The sequence below is a fragment of the Labrus mixtus genome, chromosome 22 (assembly GCF_963584025.1).
Source record: "Labrus mixtus chromosome 22, fLabMix1.1, whole genome shotgun sequence".
Lineage (NCBI taxonomy): Eukaryota > Metazoa > Chordata > Actinopteri > Labriformes > Labridae > Labrus > Labrus mixtus.
In genome coordinates, this window is record NC_083633.1 from 14,245,422 (window position 1) to 14,262,630 (window position 17,209).

At 40.9% G+C, this 17,209-nt stretch overlaps 1 protein-coding gene across 2 annotated transcripts in view; it reads left to right on the top strand.

The window, feature by feature from the left end:
- The window catches only part of cacna2d4a (calcium channel, voltage-dependent, alpha 2/delta subunit 4a), an 83,393-nt gene that overhangs the window by 52,580 nt on the left and 13,604 nt on the right, over nt 1-17,209 (top strand). The window lies entirely within an intron of this gene.

Sequence of the window (17,209 nt, forward strand, 5' to 3'; positions counted from 1 at the left end):
ATAGTAACATAAGTGTATGCAGCCTCTGTCTGCCTGCAGCTCTCCCACTGTGACAGAGAGAGGATGAGGGAGGTGGAATACAGAGAGAGCGATAATACGAAAGAGTGAAAGCAGAGAAAGAGAGGGAGTAGGAGTAGACGAGGGAGAGAGAGTTGGCGAGAGAAATTGAGAAGAGGTTGGTTGAAAAAAGATAAAGGTGGGAGGGAGGAAGGGAAAGAGGGAGGTGGAGGACAGGGATGGATGGAGAGAGACAGGAGGGAGGGAGGGAGGGATCAGCTGATTTCAGTGAAGATGAGAATCTCCCTCTGCCACATGGGCTTTTCTCCATCCTCAATGTTTTCCCTTTTTTTTTTTCCCCTCCTCATGTCTCCCTCGCTCGGCATTCATTTTCATCCTATTCCCTCTGGCAGCTCTCGTAATGGCTGGCATCGTGTGTGTGTGTGTTTGTAGAGTGTGTTTATGCATATGGATGGACAATAGAGGGCTTTACTCCTAACGTATCTGAAAAATCTGTCCACATTTAGGGAGAAACAAGACACTCCTTGCATGGTCAAATCTGAATTTGTCAGTAAATCTAAGGGTACACACTCTAGTGAATGATGCCAATAGTTCCTCTAAATAGCATTGACTCTTTTTGTGTTTATATGTGTCTATAGTGTTATTGTGTGAAAGCAATGTTTTGCTTTGGTTGATAATATTTGGAGAGACAGAAAGAGGGGGAAATGGGGAGCTAAAGTGTGTGTGTGGGGGGGGGGGGGGGGGGGGTGTTTGTTTACACACAGCATATAATTACTTGGCTGCACCCTTACATGGACTGAGTCATAGCTGACACACACACACACACACACACATTGTCTTCTGTTAATAAGCATGAGAATCATTTGGCTCCACAGTGCAGCTTTTGCCCACATATGAGAGGGTGATAATGTGGACATTTTGGCCACACCTGTGTGAGTGACTCTGAGTTCAGTCACAGAGAGATTGGCAAAATGTGCAATTTCACTAATCTCTGACATTAACAAATCTGCTGTCCAATCTGTTTTCCCCCCTCTCGTTAGCAATGACTAAGAAAGCTGCTTCACGTTTGTAGCCAAAGCAAACCATCTATTCACCATCTTAGAATAACTAATGGATCATTTTAGCTGTCCCTATTCGCATTAAACCCACGAGCTACTGGAGGCCAACATAAAAGCTGTTTCACCTCAGGTGAAAGAATTTGGCAGCGAGTGTATTTTGTCAGCCAAAGATCGTTTTATAAGGGAGAGAATTGAAGAGCAGTACCAAAAGACTCGCATCAGAACTTTAGCAAAGAGTGCCTCTCATAGTGATGACCACATGTAGCATCGGCTCTGCAGTTCCTCTTTAGTTTTTTCATATTTTGGGTTTTTCCAGGATATAGTTGTTGTGTCTGTTCTGGCTCCCTCTCAGTGCGCTCATCACTCTCTCTTTCACCTGCTAGAACACATAGATACAGTTTGATCCTACTTTTCCCTGAGAACTACTCCAGACTGAAACAGAGTCCAAAGGAGAATATTGTCATTAAATTTAGCCAGAAACACGACTTGAAGAAACTGCATGATGTGAAGGGACTTTTTCAGTTCATCATTGAGACATTTTAAGTCTTTTACTTAATATACTGATAATTAATCAGTCAAATTGTCAATAAGTAATGTAAATCTCATATGATGAATTTAGTAAAGCACATAAACCAGAGACATCCAACCCAAGTGACACATTTCAGTCAGCTCATGTCTAGAATCTTTAATTAATCATGTTAATCCAGTATGGAATATATATATGAATCATCAGTAAAAAATAACAAATGTGATGCATTAATAAATGAACAGAGCCTGCCAAGATAACTTTAACTTTCTTATATGCATTTCAGCCCTTCTGTTTACGAGTCAGCAGCACTTTTATGTATGCCTTAATTTACACACATCCCTCTCTGTCTACCAACAGCTTCAAGCCTTAGCATGGGCCAATTAAAACACTGCAGTACGAACTGCCCAACACATGCACAAAAATACAACCTGAACATGAACACTCTGGTTTCCTGTCCAAACGTGGGTGCTGTGCTGGCGTCATTGGTCTTGAATGTACTGTCCTGGCAAACAGAAATCAGTTTTTGCTGCCAGTCACTGCTGCTGCCAGTGCTGGCTATATAGGACACGCTCTGCAATGACAATTATAAAAGATGATTGGCAGGAGTGACTGAAAGAGAAGTAAAGGTGCAGAAGGCTGTTTCACTTAAAAGTGAGTTTTTTATGTCTATTATTGTTGAAGGATTTTTAATAGGAAGAGCATCTGTTCTTATAACAGCAAAAGTGCCAGCTCTGTGTGTGTGTGTGTGTGTGTGTGTGTGTGTGTGTGTGTGTGTGTGTGTGTGTGTGTGTGTGTGTGTGTGTGTGTGTGTGTGTGTGTGTGTGTGTGTGTGTGTGTGTGTGTGTGTGTGTGTGTGTGTGTGTTAGTGTGTGTTATTATCCCAGAGGGGTAATTAGTCCTCTAATTAGTCCTGCCCCATCCTCTCTATGGTACAGGGGTCAGTGACCAGGCTGAGCCTCTTTGATGCAACCTTTCACACACTTCTGAGAATTTGGCGGCAGATTAAATACAATTTATATCAAGGTATCAAAAATGCTCTACGGTTGGGGGGCGCTGGTAGACTAGAGGTTAGTGTGGGCGCCCCATTTATGAAGGCCTACGTCCTCCAAGCGGACGGCCCGGGTTGGAATATGACCTGTGGCTCCTTTCCCACATGTAAATTCCCTACTCTCTCTCTCTCTCTCTCTCTCTCTCTCTCTCTCTCTCGCTCTCTCGCTCTCTCTCTACCCAATTTATGACTCTATCCCCTGTCCTAAATGAACGCATTAACAACCATCCTCATCTCTCAATGCCATCACAACTCCAGGGACACACAACGATGGTTTGTGCCCCATCCTTATGGACATTTATGGAGATGCTCTGTTACATGTTTTCCTTCATGAAGTCCCATTCTGACACTCATAGTAAGAGTACTGATGGATAAAGAAACATACATATTTTGGCTGTGGGAAAAATGGATAGCGATATTTTCCAAGCTTCCAATCATCTACCTAAAACCTTTTTTTTTTTCTTTGCTGCTCTTAACTCGCAGTTACTTTTGGCAGCCATCATTTTAGATATTATAAGTAGAATTTGTGAATAATAGATAATGGTATCCATTCCAATCGCGTACTGACTGGAGTATTTGCCAATTCCAGATATCAAAATGTAGACTGCATTGGAGATTTTTCCCGTCTGGTATCTATATTGAAACAGCTCTCGTCTCTACACATGCTCCCTATAGGAGAAACATTTAGCTTCTCAATAAGATATTTCTAGATTACAGGGAAGAAAGCAATCCCCGTGGCAGCCTTGGATTTTATGCCCTGTTGCTGCTGCACTCAAAATTAAACCATTTTCTACTGTGACTTTGTTGCTTGATGACCTTTCATTGTGCGGCAGATGAAATGACATCTGCCTGATTGAAATCTAACCTGAAAGAAAGTCATCATAGATGAAAAGGACAAGAAAGGTTTCTTGCCTCGCCTCTTGATCATGGGGGTCATTACCTCTCCTTTAAAGAGGACTTCTGCCTCTGTCTTTTATTTAAAACTCAAATTACAAAGTACCTTTAAACCTTCAGTTTGCTCCTCTTTTCTTACACGTTGCAACCTGTTTCCTTGCATTTAGCACAGCTAGCACCTCTGACCATCATTTCATAAGAAGAATCTGCTAAGTTAAAAAATAATAATTCTATAAACAACAGCGTATGGAGGATAAGTTCGATCCCACCTGCAGCAGCTTTCTTCTATAGGCTTTGCTCATTGATTGAAAGGAAGACGCTTTTAAACAACAGATATGAACGCAAGCTTGATTTATTTGGTCCTCCAAGGCATGTGTCCACTTTCCCGGGCTGTTTATGTGTCTGGCAAAGAGGCCCTTTGGCGTGAGGATCCATTGTCAGTGCCAGCACCTTCTGCCAAGGCCACTTTTATGGTCCGTTTTCGTTCCATCCATGATGCAGGAAATAGGCGTTATGAAAAATGATTACTGGCGCTGGTTCGGAGCAAAAAGTTGCTTTTCTTTTAACCATTTTTGCCTGTCTATCACAGTCTGACACATTCGATGTATTTATTCCCCAGCTGCAGGAGTACTGGTTTATTTATTATCTAGGAGGCATGATTAAATCCCTGCACTCCCTGCTGTTCGTTGTCTCTAATATTGATGATGTATGAATTTCAACCCTTTCTGTTGCATTCATTAAAAGTTGCCTGGGGAACTTTATAGATGCGCTCCCCCTTTTCTGCAGCATCCCTCCCCCTTCCTTACTCCTCCTCTTCCCTCACCTCTGTCTCTCTCTATCTTTTCCCCCCCGCCCCCTCCCTCGCTCTGTAATTTACTGTGCTATTGGGTGCGTGTCAGTGAAGATGAATTGGCTCTAGTCTATGTATTAACACCAGGTCTGGCCAGGCACGTTTAGCGCTGCAACCACCAGTTCCTCCATGAGGCAAGTGACTTCAAGGCACTATCCATCTTCACACACAAACACACACAGAGGGACAGAGAGAATGTATATGTGGTGTCTCTGTTTCAATATATCAAGAGTTTGTATCATCCCTGAATCAGCCTCATATTGACCGGACAGTTTTATGGGCCTTTGGTCAATATGGTCAATGAGGATCGCCCCATAAGTGATAAATCTTCTTTAATTTTTGCCTTGAAACACATTTCTTTGGACATGCATTTGTTTCATAGCCCCATTAATTTACCCTTTTGTTATTTATTTTTTATATGAGTTGTTTTTGTTTCCCTCCTAAGTCTGTAGAGAAACTAATGACCTATGTTTTAAAGCACAGTGGGGCATTGCATGACTCAAAAGAGTCAATACAGTTGGACTGGATTTAAATAAATATTTTCTATCCCATCATGGAAGATCTTCTCACTAAAACAGTCATCACCAGGGTTATCTTTCAAACTTTGATTGGCGTCCCCCTGAGCCAAAGCAGAGTATACACAACTGTTAAATGACACACACACACACAAACACAGAAAAGACAGAAATAATACAAGAAACGGCTTTACAGTACAGGAACAGATGATTCAAACTCTAAAATCTATTGACTTTTCAGTTCTAAAAATGACAAAACAAACAGAAAACCGGCACTTTAAAAAGTTTGAATCTGCTCATGTTGGACGTGTTTCCTTAGAAAGCCACATATACTGAATCAATCACTATATTATTGGATGATTTTTTTGTTTAGTTTTTTTGCAATTAAGTAGCTGGTGTATGTTTAGCAGCTACAAGTAAATCATGAAATTAGTCATTCTGACCCTAAGAAACATTGCTTGGTAGTTTCCACATGTGGTTTAGAAAAGTGTGAACAAAACAGTCAACAAAGTGTTTTAGGCTCACTAAAAAACAGTTGTTAACAAGTGAGGCTGAGTAATAACAGGCCCATCTGGTTGTTTAAGAAAAAGTGTGTGCAGACAGCCTTAACTGTTGAACTCTCTCTTTAACACTTTTTTCTGTCACTGCAGGATATATAAGTGGTAAAGTCCACAGATTACAAAGTATTTTGGGTGCACACGCTCACTCGTACACACAAACACACACACACAAAGTTTATCCCCTTGGAGAGTCTCATTAATTTGGCCAAGTTGATTTGTTCTGAAAGGCTTCGAATTCATCACAGCCAAACAGATGGTAGAGAGGGATTTCCTAGAGGAGAGGCATGAGTGAGGGAAGAAAAAACAAGAGGAAAGGTGGAGTATAGAGGAAAAGACCGAGAGTACAAGAGGACTGCAAATATTCAGGGATTAAAATAAAACATTTATGGAGAGACGAGAAGCGAAAAGAGAGCGATGGTTGAGGAATAAATAGGGGAGAGGTGAGAGAGCACCATCTGTCATTTTAGAGAGAGAGAGGGAAGTCAAAAAAGAACTAAATGCATGTCTTTCACCTTAAAGGTACAGTTTGGAGAGTGCTCATTAACTTTCTTATTGGGACTGAGATGAGAGGATCAATAAGAACATCATGGTGTCGTGTGTTAATCTGGTTTCACACAAATACTGGTGGCAGATCGAGCAACACAGTCTTTGTCCTAAGTGGATCAAATGTACACCAAACAAACTCTCAAGCTCCCTGAAGCTGCACAAACCTATATATACTGACAACACATACAATTGTTATTTCATTTGTAAATGTACCTGACTCAGCAACTAAAACGTCAGTGTGTGTGTGTGTGTGTGTGTGTGTGTGTGTGTGTGCGTGTGTGTGTGTGTGTGTGTGTGTGTGTGTGTGTGTGTGTGTGTGTGTGTGTAAAATATGCATAAAGTTCACATTTGAAGTAACATTCATAGCCAGAACATGTATCTGGAAACCAACATGATGCTGAAGCTGCTGCACAAAAGCATTGGTTATACAGAAAAGAACCCAAAAATGTGGACTATCCCTTTAATATTCAGACACTTTTGGTCTGTCATCATAAAACTGGATCAGCGAGGTAATGAAAGAGGGGTGATCATGCACACAAAAGCACACACCCAGTGCTCTGTTGATCTCCTTTCCCATTATAAAAGATTGAGTAGGTAATCGAATTTCACACCAAATTAGCTCCTCAAAAATGTTTCGGCTTTAATCCCTTTTTGATGTGTGACGAAATCGCCCCTTTTTTTTTTTCCCGAGCACAAAGTGCCATGTAAACATCCAGAACAGAAGACAGCGCAGTGCTTTTTTTTGCATTCACTCTTTCCTTCGCTACACACACAGGAACATGTTTCTCCCTGTCTCTCCACAATGAATGATTTAGTGAGCGTGCCTCCAACGGGGCCTGCTCGACGGTGCCGTGGAACTAGGTTAACTTAAGGTAGGCTCGGCTGCTTTAGGAGGTCCACACACACTTACACCCAATGTCAACAACATTTATGTCCATTTTTTAAGGGGCAGGGTATCCATTTAACACTCTGTCACTTCTGTTCTGTCACCTTTAGGAGAGCTGAATAGGGGTGATACTGTAGAGACTGCTGTCCATCTTTGAGCTGTGTCGGCTGGTTACCATGTAACAGTTTCCCTTTATACGTGTGAATGCAAGATTAGGTTTCTTTTGTTTGTAGTTTGGTATCTAGAGCTTAACATTTCACCTTCTTGTCTGATTATTAAGCACAAATGTGTAGCCTGAACATGGCTGTGTGTGTCTTGAGTGCTTAATTCAAAGGTTTTTGGTCCATGCCAACACGTGCAACAGTTTCAATTATTTTGATTGGAAAATAATCACGCGGCTCTGTCCGTGTGTGTGCCTCTGTCTGCATCCCTGACGTTCAAAAAGTTGCGCATGAGAAAGTGAGAGACACTTCTACAGAGAGAGAGAGAGAGAGAGAGAGAGAGAGATAGAGAGAGAGAGAGATTATGTTGGGAGAGAGGCGGAGGATGAGGGAGGGAAGTTGAGTCATCATCCTGTTCGTCCAATCACAGCCATCTGCCTGTTGCTTTGGTAACGTGATGTCAGTGCAGCCTAGGGCGACTCCTCTGAGGTTGGTGAGCTTGAGCACAAAGGTGTGTGTCTGTGCAGAAGTTGTCACAAACACAATTTGCTACTTTCTTATGATCAGGTCAGAGGTTATGTTTAATGACTGCAGTAAAAACTGTTAAATGAGAAACAAAAGGATGTCCTAACTTTGTGTGTTTGGATTGATTTGTATCCATTCAGTTTCCTTGTATTGAATTTGAATTTGTGTGTGTGTGTGTGTGTGTGTGTGCCAAGGACTTCTAGTCAAACTGATCATTATAATCAACTTTTTTTTCTCTCTCTGAGGAGTCGACCAGAATTCACCATAACTCCTTTAACGGGCTGCATCAGTGTTTGTTGCCTGGCAACATCACTTTATTGAACACGGGCCCCGCTCAGACTTTGTTGAACACAACACTGACTGCTGCTTTTTGGAAACACAAACAGTCATTTTGGTATTTGGAGTTTAAAAGGTGACTCAGTCAGCTCTGTGTTTGTGGAGCGAGTTTCACATTCAGGGTGTTGTAAACGTACGTGAGATTGGAGATATTATTCAGATAAAGAGTTCTCTCATTCAGAGCGACTTTCAAATGTATAGAAAACTGTTCAGAGTTGTATGAGAACAGTCCTTCAGTACAGAACAAAAGTTTTTGTCTACCTATTTTTGTTGAATAGATAGACTGAATAAACTGCATAGAGATACATTAAAAAGCTTCTTTAATTACAGACAGTAGAAAGTATTTTGTCTCAAGGTGACCTACACTAAACTGTCATGAACTGCAGTGCTTGAAATCATTACTAACTTGTTATCTGAAGGTTTAAAAAATGTATCTGTTGTCTGATGTAAAAGAAAAGGTAGTCCCCTCTATTACTGATATTATTCTGTTTAGCAGAGATTAGGACCACCATGCCAGGAAGCATACAGTAATTGTCTTGAGTCAAGTTGAAGAGATACATCAACCCGTTATCAGGTGTCAGGTGAGAATGAACTTTGTTTTGTCAAGGTAACAAAATAATTAACCCACAATCTCGAGATAACAGCATTAAAAAAGTAATAACTCTACCATTCCCTAAATTGAAACATATCCATGTTGTACTGAACCTAAAATAATAATAAAAGTATAACAAAAAGCCTCTCTCAGGTCAGACCGGCTACAATACCACACCATTTTTTATTTTTTTGGGGCTTTTTGTGCCTTTAATGGAGAGAAAGGACAGTGGATAGAGACGGAAATCAGGGAGAGCGAGAGTGGGGAATGACATGCAGGAAAGGAGCCACAGGCTGGATTTGAACCCGGGCCGCCTGCTTGGAGGACCAAAGCCTCCATACATGGGGCGCGTGCACCAACCACTGCGCCACCAGCGCCCCAATACCACACCATTTCTAATCCACGTTTCAATCCAAAGACTGGAGTGTAGTTTAGAAGTGATGGAAGAAATAATCGCTCATGATAATAATTGCTTACTTTACTTCCAGTCCGCTCCACCGAGATCAATGTTTTATTTGCCACACTGAATCCTTCAGGACCCACGCAGCTAATTAAAGAGTTGAAAGAGGAAAAGGTTCATTTACCAATTATACTCAGAACACAAGGGAGTTCAACTTGAAAGGACTTTTTTTTTTTTTTTTTTTTGACAATTAATATAAACACTACTTGGTATCCTAAATATCCCCAATCAACGTCAAGGATGGCAAAAGAACAGCGCATAGACGGCGAAATGTCAGCTGCGTTTTCTTGAACTAATCATTCCTAAACAGCACAACACAGTAAAACAATAACACACGTATTGCATCTTTGAATCCAACGACAAGTCGACTAGTTTTTCCTGTCTATACACACACACGCGCGTTCAGGCTGCTCCTTTTCTTTTCTTCAAGTGCAAATGGACAAAACCTAACTCCTACATATTAACAATAATGAAGGAATAACTGAGGATAGAGAAAAGAGGTGTGGTTCAAATGAAGAGAGAAAGAACTACAAAAAAAAGCCTCTCACTTGATTCCATTTCATTTCATTTTGAATGTTTGTCATTTTTTGATCAAAACTGTAATTATGTGTTTGTGAGGGAGCCAGAGTGAGAGAGAGAACACTAGAGACATTTCTTAGAAAGCTGAAATCTCTGCGCGTGTTTGTGTTGGTATGATGTCGTCTTTGTCAGTGTTGGTGTATGTGTGTGTGCGTGTGTTTGTGGGTACAGAAGCGGGAAAAGACACAGAGAATAAAGAGGACGACACGATAAGGCTTTGACATTTGTGCAGATAAACAGTAATCTTGTCTTCCGCACTCAGTGGGAACACAAAAAGCAAACACTTTTAAGTTGTCATGTGTAGCACAAAATACTAATTTGGAGAATTGGTTGCTTTTGTTCAAATCAAACACTTGAAAGTGGAGAGCTTTAAATGCTTACACGAGAAAAGACTCGACTTTAAAACGGATATGATGACGCTTCTTTTTGTCAGATAAAGAAAAAGAGCCTCAGAAGAATAAAATGTAAAGATATTGTGAGATTCAAGGACGAGGTTTGAATGTTTGAACAGGAACAAACTCCCCATACAATAGGTCCCCCAGTTACATAATCCCTACCTCTCCTACTCAGAGTCTTTGTCAGAGGTCTGACTGAATCACTGTGACGCCACGCTAACACAACACTCACTACTGTATTCATGGGATTGTTGGCCTCACAGTCTATTAAGTTAATGCTATGAGATAGCTGCACTCTATTTTTCTTTTGTCATTGACCCTGTAACTGTAACATGAAAACCACAAATGGTGTTTCTCTGTTCGCGTCCTCGATGAAGAGACAGTTCCTAGCAGCGACGTTCAGACGCTGGTTCTGCTAAACTAAGACAGTTCAGCTCTTTAGTCTTTAAAATATCAACTTAACTAACTTACTGACATGCTGTTACACCTTTAAACATCAGACACTGAAAATACTGGGAAACGCTTTGCAGAAATTCTTGTAACGTTTAACATCAGTATAGAAACAGCCGCGCCGCGCCACGCCAGCATTGATTGAACAAGTTTGTAACATTAGCATATCTAAAGCCAAAACGGAGAATCCAGAGATGTTTTCAAGCATGTATGCTATTCATAGATGTAAATGTTAAATACTTGAACCCTTCTCCACTTCTTATCCTTATGCAGCAACACCTCCTAACAGCCTTGATTTAATTCAGTTTGCTTTTTTCCACCGGTTGCTCTGCACCATTAAATCATAAGTACGTGTTGCTTGGATTGTCTACCCATGCAGAAGTGACTGAAAACAGAAATTGTGATACGCTTAATTTAAGAGAATGCACTAAAGCCGACCGGGAGTTGAGCTTTAGGAACAATTTGATGATGATATCCTGTATAGACAATGATCATGTAAGGAAAATTTGAATGTGTCCTGGCCCCTTTTAATTCTCACAGCTCAGGAATGAAAAAGTAGTCATGAAACCCTTCAGAGTCTTTTTTTTTTTTTTTTTTTTTTTTTTTTTTTGCAGATCTCTTTCGGTTTCATTTTTCTGCAGTGATGTCATAGCGTACCCTATAGGTGTGTAGGTATGCTGTGATGTCACACGTGATCCTTCTTGGGGTCAACAGGTTTAAAACCTCCTCAAAGATGTTCAGCCAGTTGTTCAGTACAATGTATTTTTTTGTATTATTACCAACAGTTATGATGGCGAGGAGTACACAAATAACACTTCAGCTGAATAAAGCAGAGATATCTTACAAAGTAAGGTGTGAAATGTATATTAAGTGCCTGTTTTCACACATTTTGAAACACAAACTTTTGAAACACCAACTTCTTGTTTTTCTCTCCTCACCTCCTGTCCCATTTTTCTCTTGTTGTCTCTATACTCACAAAAAACATCAACACACATATAAACAAACACATACAGTATGTATAAGTTTGAGAGACAAGCATACTCTAATGGAAACGTACACACTTTATCCTGCTCGCTCTATATTTGATAGCCACGCTCGGTTGAAATGAAAAGGCTTTCGAAAGTTAGAACTTTATTAAAAATCAATTCATCCTCTTTCATCCCCCATGAGCCTTTTTGTCTTTTTCTGTCCTCCTTTAACGTTCCTCTTCATCCCTCCATCATCCTCGCTTCACCTGGTCCACCTCACTCCATTATATCAATTAATCCGTCCTTTGATTACACTGCCAGGGCTCTGATGATGACCTTGCTCTACGTGTATGTGTGTATGTCACTTCTTTGGCCTACACTCTTTCCACTGTTGGTCTGGTGTGTATGTGTGGGTGTGTGTGTGTGTGTGTGTGTGTGTGTGTGTGTGTGTGTGTGTGTGTGTGTGTGTGTGTGTGTGTGTGTGTGCCTGCGTGTGTGTGAAAGGGAAACATTAAAGAATGAAATGACCTCCGCAATAGTGGCCTTATTTTCCTTGTGCCCAGAGACTCGGTCGTTGTGACAGTTTAATTTATTGACTCTGTGTGAGTTTGTGCGTGTGTGTGTGTGTGTGTGTGTGTGTGTGTGTGTGTGTGTTTGTATGCTCCTATATATTTAGCCTCGACTCCAGGGTCTTGCTAAGGAAACCAGCAACACCAGCGCCTCTCGCTGGTCATTTAACTCAAGCTGACCTCCTGTGCCACCTCGGAACAAACTCACACTAACACACACGCACACACAAATGAAACAAGGTAAACAATGTCACAAACGTGTGACCATACCCAAACACCCATTTTTTTTTTATAACTGCAGAGTCACCACACTCGTTTTCCACCAAGTAAAAAAAAACAAAACAGATAGATATATGTTTGCCTTACCTCTCTCCTTCTCTTCCTCGTTCTCTCTTTCTTCACAGTCTGTCGGACACTTGACACTCTCACCGCTCCATTTAGCAAAAGGCCAGCGAGCTGTTCACCTCTCCCTCTCTCTTGCTGTCTCGCTGTTCAATTATAGTACCCTTTAGCTGGAACAGTATGCAGCACTTGCTCCTAAAACTTCTGTTTTATAGCTGAACGTGTTGCGTTCATGGTGCTGCGTTCTTGTACACCACGGAACACAAAGTTGGGATGGACAGTGGTCGTTTAAAGCAGTAGATAGATGGAGTCTAGGTTTTATGCCCTGATGTCTGGGTGTGACGAGGTTAAGGCAACAAAGACACTCGGTAATAAAGTTTTGGAAAAACAGTGGGTTTGGAAAAACAGACCACAAACCTGGACATGTAGCTGTTCCATATCGTTCCATGTCGATGTAATGGAATTTTGACAAAACTAATCGTTGAGAGTGGAGGTGTGAAACATCCTGTCTTTTAATCTGTGATTTCCTGACTGTCCCTTTGATCTGTGGCTTCCCATTGTTTTACCAGACAATTTGATTGCATTTGAATGAATTTGCATTCCTATATGTGTATTGCTCCATTGTTGTTTGATATGTCGATACTGTGGGGGGGGGGGGGGTTTCTCTATTTAAACTTTAAACTGTCTTCAGAGGACAACTGTAATCTCTTCTCTGTATGCTACACATTGTAAAAAGGTTTTCTGATTTATCACACCGAGCTTGTACTTCTTCAGAGAACTAGTAATTCTCATATTTTTGTATGAAATTTCTCTCACACTAACCGGGTCTTTAAGGTCTGCTTTTACATATTGACGTCTAAATGTTCACAGTCATTTAATGCACCTCTACCAACGATGCTCTCCAACATACCAGTGATCACTATTAAACTGCATTCACGTTAATTCACTGATATAATTATGCAATGTCAAACAGCAGCATGTTTAATTAAGTCGTTGTTTCCTCTTGACTCCGACTCTCTCTCTTAATGAATGTTTCAGTTATGTAGGGTTTTTTTTTTTCTTTGTCTTCCTCCCCTCCATTTTCATTTCTCTGTCCCCCTGTAGTCTGTTCAGTTCTGTTCCAGTCCCAACACATTCTTTCATCCTGCTGTTCCCTGTTTGCACCCCTCCATCTCACATCCCTCTATCTCTTTAGTGTAATAACCAATTAACTCCGGCTCTTGGTTGCTTACATTTTTTATTTATTTTCTCATTAATTCATTTCCTGTTGAAAGCACACTCCAATTTGATTGGCAGCTCACGCTAATTGCAACTCAGACTGTGAGTGTTCAAGATACGCTCTAGTACAAGCACACAACTCCAACACCTGAACACACACACACACACACACACACACACACACACACACACACACACACACACACACACACACACACATACACACACACACACACACGCTTGTAAACCAAGTACATTCTAAGAAATGCTGGCTAGTTTTGCAGACAGATTATGCTGTAACAAAAGCATCTATTACCACGCACACACACACACACACACACACACACACACACACACACACACACACACACACATAGATCAGTGTGATGGTTTTAATTAGATCCGGCCTCCAACACCAAGAGGGAAAGAAGGCAGATTACCGCTGGCCTCCATAATGGCCTTTTAACACTTAATCTGAGATTATAGCAGAGGCAGGCGACTTCAAGGTCACTGACACTTTTGAGGAGAGATATGTGGAGGAGTCAGTTTGAATGCATGAAGAGTCACTTCTTCTTTTGGGTAAAAAAAAAAAAAAAACATTTTCCAACATATCATTCTTTTGTTGATGGAGTTGAAGTTCACATCTGAGAATGACTCGCTGACCTTTCCTCATGTTTGAAACTACGCTTCAGTTCTTTGGTTTCTCCTGCCGTGTGTTATATTTTGACATTTTGTGGATTTTTTTGAACAGCTGCCCTGATACATGCTCTGAGCTTTATCAACAGATAAACAGCTCCCCCATCAGCTGTAGTCAAACTTTTTCTGTGTACATGATTTACTACAGGCTGAATGATTACAGGATTACAAATCGGCATCAAGATCGATTTCACACTACACACAAACTGAAAACAATCCTGATGCTTACAGACTGAAACACACACCCTCATGAACCTTTTTCTTTTAACATCTAAACTGATCCCCATGAGTACATAAAGCTCATGGTTTATTCTTACCCTCACTGATGCATTATTCATCAGCTAATCGCATTTGAAGCATAATTTAGTGACATGTTGAACATTTCAGCCTATAGCTATGGACTGTGAAATAGCACTAACCAGTAATCATATCAGTGTGTGAGTAATTTGAGCTCTCCAGTTACAAATTATGTTTACTTTTCTGCTGATCTTTTTCAAATGCATACTGCAAAGTTGCTTAGATTCAAAATGAAACAAATGGGATTTCATATTTTCTACATAAAGAACACACCAGAACTTTCTGTTGTTTTTGCCGTTCAAATGGACTTAAACTTGATGTCCCTCCTCCTCCTTGTTCCTCCTGACGTTCATATTACAAAAGCCACTTCTAGTCTACTTTGCAGTGGGGAAGAATATTAAACTTGAGATAATGGCACGACCTTACAATTGAATGCATTCCAAATGAAAACATTACCCACTCCTCGGTAGATCATTTCTATGAGGTGTGGATCTTTATTTAGAACATACTGGCCCTTTATTGTCATCTTCAATATTACATGGATTTCCAAAGAGGCCTCAGCTTCTCCTTTTGAAGTGGTAGTTGGACTGCTGGGGTCTCAGACATATAGCCTGTATTTCTTCTTTTTTTTTGACTACCTTTATGTCCTTCATTTTTGTGATAACCTTCATGTATTTGTGTTATGTATGAGCTGGTTTGATTATTGTTCTTTACAACTTTTTTAAATATACACACATTAAAAAAAAGTGACTAAATACAAAGTAATATTTTATAAACTGATGAATTTGAATATCGATTCAGGTAAACATGTCACAGTGGTTAAAAGCAAACATGCCATTGGTCTAAAATGAGTGTCTCCCCGGTGACAGTCTCACCCATTCAGCCCAACCTCTTACTTACAGGTCGTATATTGGGTCGTCTTCTTTATCAGAATCAGCACAGAAAACTCTCGTCAACCCTTCCTGGGATTCATTGCATTGTGTGGAATAAAACATAAAAAAATCACATTATAGTCTTCTACTGTACGGCTAAGGTCTGAACATAAATCATTTAATGAATTCAACTCGAGCCTCCTCTCTCTTTTTTTTTTTTTTACCTTCCTCTTCCCCCTGCAACCAGGCCTAAAAATGACCGACCCACAAACTAATCTCCTTCATTAATAAACAAATCATTTTGCCACCCGACTCCATTAGAATTATTATCCTGCTCGGGGTATTTCTTTTTCTTTTCACAGTACATGGTGATGTTTATGCTGGGGTTTGTGAGAGGAGGTGTGTGTGTGTGTGTGTGTGTGTGTGTGTGTGTGTGTGTGTGTGTGTTTATATGTGTTCTGTGTATTGTGAGCATTGTGGAGGTTTTCCCTGTGTGTCTGAACAAAGCATGCTGGGAGAAAAACGCTGAGTCTTTGATGCTAATATGAAGTGTCATATCTTCCCTCGCAGTGGTGTGTATTTGTTGTTAAGTGTGGGTGTATGCGGTGTGTGCGCTCTGAGAACTTATGCAATTATGGCCCCCTTTCTGCATTACCACGCTGACTAAAATGCTGATGGACGTTCAGCCGTAAGCTGACACAAGCAATCACTCTGCTGCTGCTGTGTGAGTGAGTGGCTGTGTGTGTGTGTGTGTGTGTGTGTGAAACATGTTCGAACGCTGGCTAATTCTTGGCTTAATTTTTTTGTGGCCCAGAGTGCTGTGTTGTAGACAGAGGTTGGACGCACACAGACGCTGGCACAGACGCACACAGTCTAAGAATAGTCGGTTCACACATCAGTTCTGAGCCTCAGCGGGCCAGTTGTTCAGGGATTTAAGTGAAGTTCTGAAGGCAGAGCTGATCTGTACAGCAGACTGTACAGCACTCCTCCAGCCTGAGTGTTAGGAGAGAGTTATAGTCTCTCAGTCTCGGCCGTCGCAGCTCATTAATGTTCTTTCTTCTAAAAGCTGGAATTAAACTATCCCTCGTTTATGTTCTGGTCGTGCCGCTACGATCATTACTTTCAAAGACATCACCAGTTAAACTGAAAGAATCATACCAGCTATTGCAACCAAAGTTGTTACTATCATTGCTGTATTATTGCTACTATAATATCAACATAGTGATGGCACTCACAATTCAGCTGTACACTCGTCACAACCGGGAGAAGTTATTGTAGCATTATGTGCATACTCCGGTTTTCTGCACTTCTTGAAAACAAGTTATCTCAGGAACGCCTATGCAGGGGGCTAGAGAAAACACACAAGCGCTCGTTTTACCATGCACATTTGTCCTGTTGACCAAATGTCGAAAACAACTTGTCATCATAAATGTGTTTTCTATAAGCTCCTGGAGTTTTAGCTTGATTGGATAAATTCGATTCACCATCATCTATGTTGATGTGTTCAGACCAAGAACAGGATGTACAAAGTCAGTGAGTGTTATGAAAGACCATGCTGTGTAGCTGCATGTGGAGTACATTGTCTTCCTCCTGGTTGATGTAGTTGCCATGACACTTTTTGTACAGCCTAATAATGTTTGCATTGGAGAGAGAGGCACTTGAGGATTTAGAGCTCCAGGCTCACCAGTCTAGCAGAAGTGTTTCCCATACTATTTGTAAGCTATGTACGCTCTACCTATCTATCTGTAACATTCTCCATCTTTGTATCATCTTCATCTTCCTGCCCTACCTTATCTCCCCCCCCCCCCCCCCCCCCCCCCGTTTCCTCCTCTTTATTCCACTTAG